Source organism: Pelobates fuscus, chromosome 3 (genome assembly GCF_036172605.1).
Source record: "Pelobates fuscus isolate aPelFus1 chromosome 3, aPelFus1.pri, whole genome shotgun sequence".
Classification (NCBI taxonomy): Eukaryota; Metazoa; Chordata; class Amphibia; order Anura; family Pelobatidae; genus Pelobates; species Pelobates fuscus.
The window spans coordinates 387,462,093-387,470,454 of NC_086319.1; positions in this window are offsets into that span (position 1 = coordinate 387,462,093).

Consider the following 8,362-nt stretch of genomic DNA (forward strand, 5'->3'; position numbering starts at 1 on the left):
CCGCCCCTTTCTCAGGGGGCTGCTGTGATTGAAAAATGCCCGGGCTGAATTTTTTTCCCAGTCCGGCCCTGACGAGAGGAGCTACTGTAGCTCAAATTTCTGAAACACTTAGTACTTGCCATGATAGAACGGTGTCAGAACAAACTGTACATTATAGCTTGTTGCAAATTGGACTGTGTAGCTGCAGACTTGTCAGCGTGCCCAAGATGTTCTACCACCAAAAGTGCCTTCAATTGGGATGTGAGCTTCCCAACTAGATGATGGAGCAATGGAAGAAGGTGGCCTGGTCTGATGAGTCACGTTTTCTTTTAGATCAGGCGGATGGCCAGGTGCATGTGTGTCATTTACACAGGGAAGAGATGTTCTTGACATTCATGGGGATGTTACTTTGACATGTACCACCTACCTAGAGATCATTGCAGACCATGTGCACCTGTCATGGCAATGGTGTTCCCTCTTTCAGTAGGATAATGCACTCTCCCACACTGCAAAAAATGCAAACATAGTTTAAAGTGTTGTCTTGGACTTGAAATTCCCCAGATCTCAAGTCTCTTGAGTATCTGTTGGATGTGCTGGAACAACAAATCCTGACTTAAGGCAGTAGGGACCATAACATGTTCCAGTTCATGAGCCAAATATGCACAGAATCCAGCTACTTATCTGTAGGTGGTATAAGCATGTCCTCTAGTGGCTTGCTACGAGCACAGGCACTGTGCATCTTATCGAAGTGGTTTAAAGGGTTACTTTGGAGCAGGAGGACACTATAGAGGAGGTACCCCAGCTCCAATTGCTGTAAAACCTGTGGAAAAAAAAAAGTTTTTTTTAGTTTTTTTCCCTCCACTTACCTGGAATCTAGCACTGGGTGAAGTTCCCGGCACTGACTTCTGCACCGTGACGTCATGGATTTGCACACTGTCCATGTATGTATGTAGTGGGGAATCGCGATGCAGCCTAGAACAAAATCTAACCCCATTCAACCCCCCAGTAACGACAGACCACTTAGTATGGATGAAACAGGCCACAGCATTTATTATCACAAACTAAATTACTGCATAACACATCCATAACTGTATTTATTAAATCTCTTCTTTTCTGTAACCAAAACGTTAGACATAAATAAGCATAAATTAACATATATACATATATAACTCCACACATAGTGTTATACAGTGACCCAACCGTCCTTGCCAATAAACATGGAGTGGTTCCTAATCACCACTTCCTCTCACCTCCCCCCTCGGCATAAAAAATCATATCTTTCCGGGGGGCGTGGCTTGCCGGCGGAACGGAATGGCCGCATAGGAACCGAGCTCCTCCGGCCCCACTCTAACGAGCTACATCTGCCAACCTCGGACCCGGGAATGGGGAAGCACACCAAGGCGGGGAGCACCCCCCGACCCTCGGGGACCCGCCCGGTGAGTCAGACCGCTTCTATGCGGCAGTTCCTGGCCGCAGCGCCGGACCCGCCATCCCAGGCGCAATCTGAGGCCTACACGCCATCAGAGGCCTCCACACCACACTCCCTCTCCCCAGGCCGCGACGAAGCCAGGGAAACCCCTCCACCAGAATGGCTAGCCCTGCTTCAAGCATTGCCCACACGGGCAGATCTTACCCAGACCACCTCAGCCCTGCAGTCCTCCATCAGGGCAGACATACAGCTGATGAGAGCTGATATCCAGGGCATAGCAGACCGCATGGCCCGGATTGAAGCAGATCATGACTCCCTCACTGCAGCACAAGCAGCCCATGCTGTGAGTCAAGCCAAACAGAACACCCAAATGCAAGCAATGGCCAGACATATAGAAGATCTGGATAACAGAGGCCGCAGACAAAACCTACGAATAAGGGGCCTGCCAGAAGGAGAAGACTCACCAGCTCTTCTTAAAGGTACACTCACGGCCATATTCAATGAGCTCCTGAATCGCCCCAAAGAGACTCCCATAGACTTTATCAGAGCACACAGGGCTTTAAGACCCAGGGGTCCACCAGAAGCACCGCCTAGAGATGTGATCTGCTGCCTGGCACTCTACTCCCTGAAAGAAGACATCCTACATGCAGCGCGCACAAAAGGCGACACCGACTTTGAAGGCCGACAACTACAAATATACCCAGACCTATGCCCAGCCACCTTGGGGTATCGCAGAGCACTGAAACCACTTACCAGATTGCTTGTATCACAGAAAATCCGATATCGCTGGACCTTCCCTACAGGTCTGATAGCCATCACCCAGCAAGGCCCTTGGCTGATCCGCACCCCACAGGACTTACAAGAGCTGTCAGAAGAACTACACCTGCCCCCCCTCCACATGTCTTGGCCAGACCCGCTGGATTTCTACAATAGCCCACCCACGCAGCAAGGAGTATCTTTACCGCAACAGCGCAGAAACCGGACGAGATTGGAGACTGTGAGACCGGCTGGAGCACTGCGCTAAGGGACTTCCGAGAAGAACCAGCGAGCAGGGAGCAGCGCACTGAACTAGTAACTATGCACTGGGACAATATACACGCAGGCCCACAACACTTTTAGGCCACATTATGCACTACTACACTACCTTGCACCACACGCACCAGGGGGGGAGGGGGGGGGGTACACTGAAGAGGCTACCCGGGACAATCTGAATGTTCACACTGAAAAAAAAAGCAAAAGACACACTGGGACTTAATGCCTACTACACACCTGCTTGGGTGGGGGATACGGGGGGAGGTGGGGGGGTACCCTGAAGAGGTTATCCGGGATAAGCTGACTGCTCACCCAGGAAAAGCAAGAAAGGCGCACGGGGGACTTAATGCTTAATGAACGCCTGCTTGGGTGGGGGATCGGGAGGGGGGGAGGAAGGGAAGGTTTGAGACCACGTATGGGGCCGCAGGGAAAAGGGATCGGGAAACACACGGGAAGGAACTCCCCAAAAGATAACCCGAGTAGCCCTGGCAGGGGAACGCAGTCAGACCCCCAACCGAGCCCCCCCGCCATACAGGACAACCTCAACGGGGAGGCACGACCGCTAGGGTGGGGGTGGGAATACGTGTGGGACCATACGAGGCCACCCAGACACATTCAGCTGCCACACCAGCCTGCACGTTAGCATACAGATACACACTGCCGTGCAAAGGGACAGTGGGGTGACGGAGGTGACTCAGGAGATACCTGGTCGACTCCAGGGGTTCGCACACGGGCACACACTGAGGTGGGAGAGGGAGGGTGGAAGTTGGGCCAGGTAACTGCCGACACCGCCCGGAACGACCAGATAGCTCCCAAGAGGAGGGGGGCCGGGGGTCCCGGGATACCTAGACAGAGAAGAGTTACTCCTCACCTGACCCTTGGAAAGGGGAAAAGTGGGATAGAGGTCACAAGGCCACGTTCCCACCAGACGGGGGCACACAGAAATTGGCGAGGGGACTCGACGGTGCCGACAGGTGCGGCGCAGCCGACTCCTGCTTAGCCAGTACCCTAGTCTTTTCTTTTCTTTTTGTGTTTTTCACCTTATCCTTCTAGTTCACATTTTTATTGGTGCTTCGACACCAACAAGGTTTATTGTTCTAATCTGTTCTACAGTTTGTTATTTGTAGCTGACGCTCGCCTCTCCCAGCGGGGCCCACGGGGAAAGCCAGCCGCCCCCACCCACCCTGACCACTCCCAACCGTCACACCCTGTACACTTAGGACCGTACCAAATATGCCGTCCCACGCCACACACAAACAAGCTGAAATAAAATTCCTCTCCATTAACGCTAAGGGCATGAATGTGCCCGAGAAACGTTCACACGCCCTACGACACTTTCATAGCCAGAAGTCACAGGTAGTTTTTATCCAGGAAACACATTTCAAAGAAGGCCAAGTACCCAGACTGACGGACCGCCACTACGCACAGTGTTTTTTAAGCAATAACCCTGAAGGGAAATCCAAGGGCACAGCGATACTAATTCACAGATCACTTCACTTTGCTCCCACCGACACACTGCGAGACGACCACGGACGTTTTGTTTGTGTCAAGGGAACGATCGCAAACCGCACATATACGTTTGCGAACCTGTATACCCCCAACAAACGCCAACACCAATTTCTCCGCACGACACTCAAAAAGATTGAGGGATTTGCGGAGGGTTGCCTGGTTGTGGGAGGCGACCTGAATGTGGCCCTGTCGCCAACCATAGACACATCTATGGGGTCCTCCGCGACTCCCCAACACATCTTGACCCATATTGCGAAAACCATGAAAGAGCAGCGACTAGTGGACTGCTGGAGAGCGCTTCACCCTGACGACCGTGACTACACTTTTTACTCCATTCCCCATAGCACATACTCCAGAATAGACTACTTCCTTATCCCACACTACTACCTGACCGAAGTAAGACGAACGGACATTGGGACGGCGACATGGTCCGACCACGCCCCGATCACAATGACATTAGTCTCCCCACTTTACAGGCCCACCTGCAGTAACTGGAGACTCAACGAATCAATACTAAACGACGAAGTAACGACCACGGAGACTAGAGAACGACTGACACAATACTTTACAGAGAACGATACGCCTGATGTCACACCCCTCTGCCTCTGGGAGGCCCCTAAAAGCGTGATCCGGGGCCACTTTATAGCAAAAAGTGCCGCATTAAAAAAGGCCAGATCCGCGAAACTTAAAATCTTAATAACGGATATACAGGACCTGGAACATAGGCACAAACAAACCCACCTACCAGCAGACTGGACACAACTGACGGAACTTCGGAGGGAACTCTCCACCATCCTAAACGCCACTCACAACAGGGCCTACCTACACACTAAAGCATTTTTCCACACAAACGCAAACAAATGTGGTGCCCTCCTTGCCCGCATGATCGCCAAAAAGAGAGCGGCGGCCTACATCCCAGGGATTCGGGACGGAGAAGGGAAATTACGAACCATGCCAACCGAGATGGCCAGAGCTATCCGGACATATTATGCTGGCCTATATTCGCTAGACGCACAAAGAGGAGTAGAGTCCGGGGACGACAGGAAGACTAAGATAGCAGACTATCTAGAACCGCGCATACGCAAGCACATCTCTCTAGAGGCGAGAGCGGACCTGGATGAACCAATCGAGGCACACGAAGTAGCATGGGCCCTCAAAAAGTCCAAGGCGGGTAAGAGCCCCGGCCCAGATGGCCTGCCATCCCGCTACTACAAGACCTACGCAGAGCTTCTCGTCCCTCGCCTCACAACAGCGCTAAACGCGATCCGAGAAGGGCAGCAGTTTCCGATGCAGACTTTGGCAGCTAACATCGCCCTGATACCCAAAGAAGGGAAAGATCCCGAACACTGTGCGAACTACCGCCCCATATCACTCCTCAATTGTGATCTGAAACTCTTCACTAAAGTACTTGCACAACGAATGCAGGCCTATCTCCCGAACTTGATACACGGAGACCAGGTGGGATTCACCCCACACCGGGAGGCACGGGACAACACGATTAGAGCTCTGTCCCTGATACACGTCGCGAAAACTAGACACGAGGGCCTTCTCCTGCTCTCAACTGACGCGGAGAAGGCGTTCGACAGGATCGCATGGGACTTCATGTTCCAGACCCTGGAAACACTAGGACTGGGACCATTCATGATGGCCTGGATCAGAGCAATATATTCGGCACCTACTGCTCGAATTTGCATAAACGGGGCCTTCACCGACCCCTTCCAAATACGGAATGGGACCAGGCAGGGCTGCCCACTCTCCCCCCTGCTCTTCATACTAGCCTTGGAACCGTTCCTGAACTCGGTGCGCGACAATCCGAACATCCCTGGGCTGAGGGCGGGACATGGAAAACACTCGGTCGCAGCATACGCTGACGACCTCTTGTTTTTTGTGACCGAACCAGAAGTATCCATGCCCGAGATCATGAAGGAATTTGAAATGTACGGGGCTCTATCGAACCTTAAAATCAATTTCTCTAAATCCACAATCCTCAATGTATCTATGCCGGAACCCAGGGCAGAGGCCCTTTAACGAGAGCTACCATTCCGATGGTCTGACACTTCCCTGAAATATCTGGGTGCAGTGCTCACAAAAGACCTCTCCCGCTTATACGAAGCAAACTTCCAACCGCTCCTGGCCACCATACAGAAGGATCTTCAAGATTGGGACCAGGTCCGCCTCTCGTGGTTCGGAAGAATGGGGGTGCTCAAAATGAATATCCTCCCAAGGGTCCTGTACTTGTTCCAGGCCATCCCTGCGGCCATCCCGGAGGCCTTCTTCACATCCCTCAGATCACTCGCCCTGAGGTTCACATGGCAGAAACAAAAGGCGAGAATCAAACACGACGTGCTCACACTACCGAAAGCCAAGGGAGGCCTGGCCCTGCCAGACTTCAAGAGATACCACAGGGCCACCCATATCCAGAGGATACTGGAGTGGACCAAACAAGGGGTGCAGAAACTGTGGAAGGACGTGGAAGCGACGCTAGTAGGGAGACCGATGGCAGTCCTCCCCTGGCTGGACCCCCAACAGGGTAGACTACTGGCAGCCCCACACCCCCTGATCAAAGCTACCATGCACGTGTGGCACACAATGGCAACGCCACTCTCGCTCACCACCACACCATCCCCAATGCTGCCACTGGTCCACAATCAGGCCTTCCCTCCGGGAAGAGAACCGAGGTCGCTGGCTTTACTCCTGAACCACGAAGTGCCGAGGCTATGCCACACCCTAGACAACGGCCACACAAAGACGCTAGAGGCCATGACAGGAACCCCCAATCACTCATTTATGACACGATTCAGATACAGTCAACTAGCGGGGTTCGTACGGGACACTACTCAAAACAGGCACACCCTCAGACCACTCACAGCTTTTGAAGAGCTGTGCATGGATCCGGATCCCTTGGCCAGGGGCCTGTCAACGCTCTATGAAATGATCATGCGGATGAGGCGGCTGCCACCCCCAAGCTTCATGGGGAAATGGGAAACAATGTTAGGTACCACATTCACACCTGACCAGTGGGACAAAATCTGCACCCTCTCACTTCACTGCGCACCGTCCAGCGGGACGCAGGAAACTGCATACAAAATCCTAGCCCTCTGGTACCGCACACCACTCCAAACACACCTATATGACCCCACGACAAACGACACATGCTGGCGCTGCACCACACACACGGGTACATACCTCCACATATGGTGGGACTGCCCGATCATCCGACCATACTGGACGGCCATACACAAGATCATCACACGATTCTCAGATACCACGCTACCCTTAGATCCCGCAACATTCCTGATCAATCACACTACAACTAAAATGTCCACCTATAAAAAATCCCTGACCATCCGGATACTTAATGTAGCCAAGAGCCTGATCCCTCTCTACTGGAAAAAGCAATGTGCACCTCCTCTAGACACATGGTTCCAACGGATGGAGGAGTTGAGGGCGTTGGAGGAGCTCTCCCTGCTGGCAGAGGGGAGGACACAGGCGTATATGACAATCTGGACACACTGGATCTTGACAACGACTAGAGCAGACTTCCGAGACTTACTGATGGACTGAGACGCCTGACTTGACGACACACCACCAAACACGGAACACGAAAGCTTTACCAAACAGGTCAGGTAAAGCAAACCAACCCAATATGGAAACTGGTCCACGCCCCCTCCCCCTTTCCCTCTTAACACACACCGCCCCCCCCCCTTCTTTTTCTCCCCGGGGGTACCCAAAACGGAGAGGCGACACAGCAGAAAGGGGAGGCAGACGCAGAGACCCTGGACAGATGGGTGCCCGAAATAACGGGAGACGTGAAATAGGGGTTCCCCGCACGACCTGAGACCTAACACCCAGATTGGCCTGGTAGTGACCAAACCGACCGACAATGTAGACCTTAGGCCCGCACCTGAAGGACGGAGACGTCATACTGACACGCCTTGGGGGAGTGTATCGTATACCACTAACGTACCAAGTCACAGGTCAGGGCTAACACCCGTTACAGTAGAGTCCCCAGAATAGCTCTTGAGACCACTAGTCAAGGGGCAAGGCCCGCCTTCACCCATGTTACAGGACCTGCGAGCCCTACCTAAAATGTTTGCAGACAGATGTTGGGTGACATGCACGTCACCACTGTTATCTTTCATTTATGTGTACCTTATTTCCAGGAAATACCCTGAACAGTTTTATCAGCGGACCTGCGTGTCCACAGTTAACATTGCATATATAACTTGAATAATGGAATAAACAAAAATTTACCAAAAAATCATATCTTTCCAATGCCTACCATCAGCCGACCTTATCCACGCTCGATGGGCACGAGACCTCAGGCAACCTAAAGTTTAACCTTTCGAGCAGGGGAGGTTTGAGACCTTAAAAACTTGTTCATCTTATTCCATATACTTAAATGTAACCTCA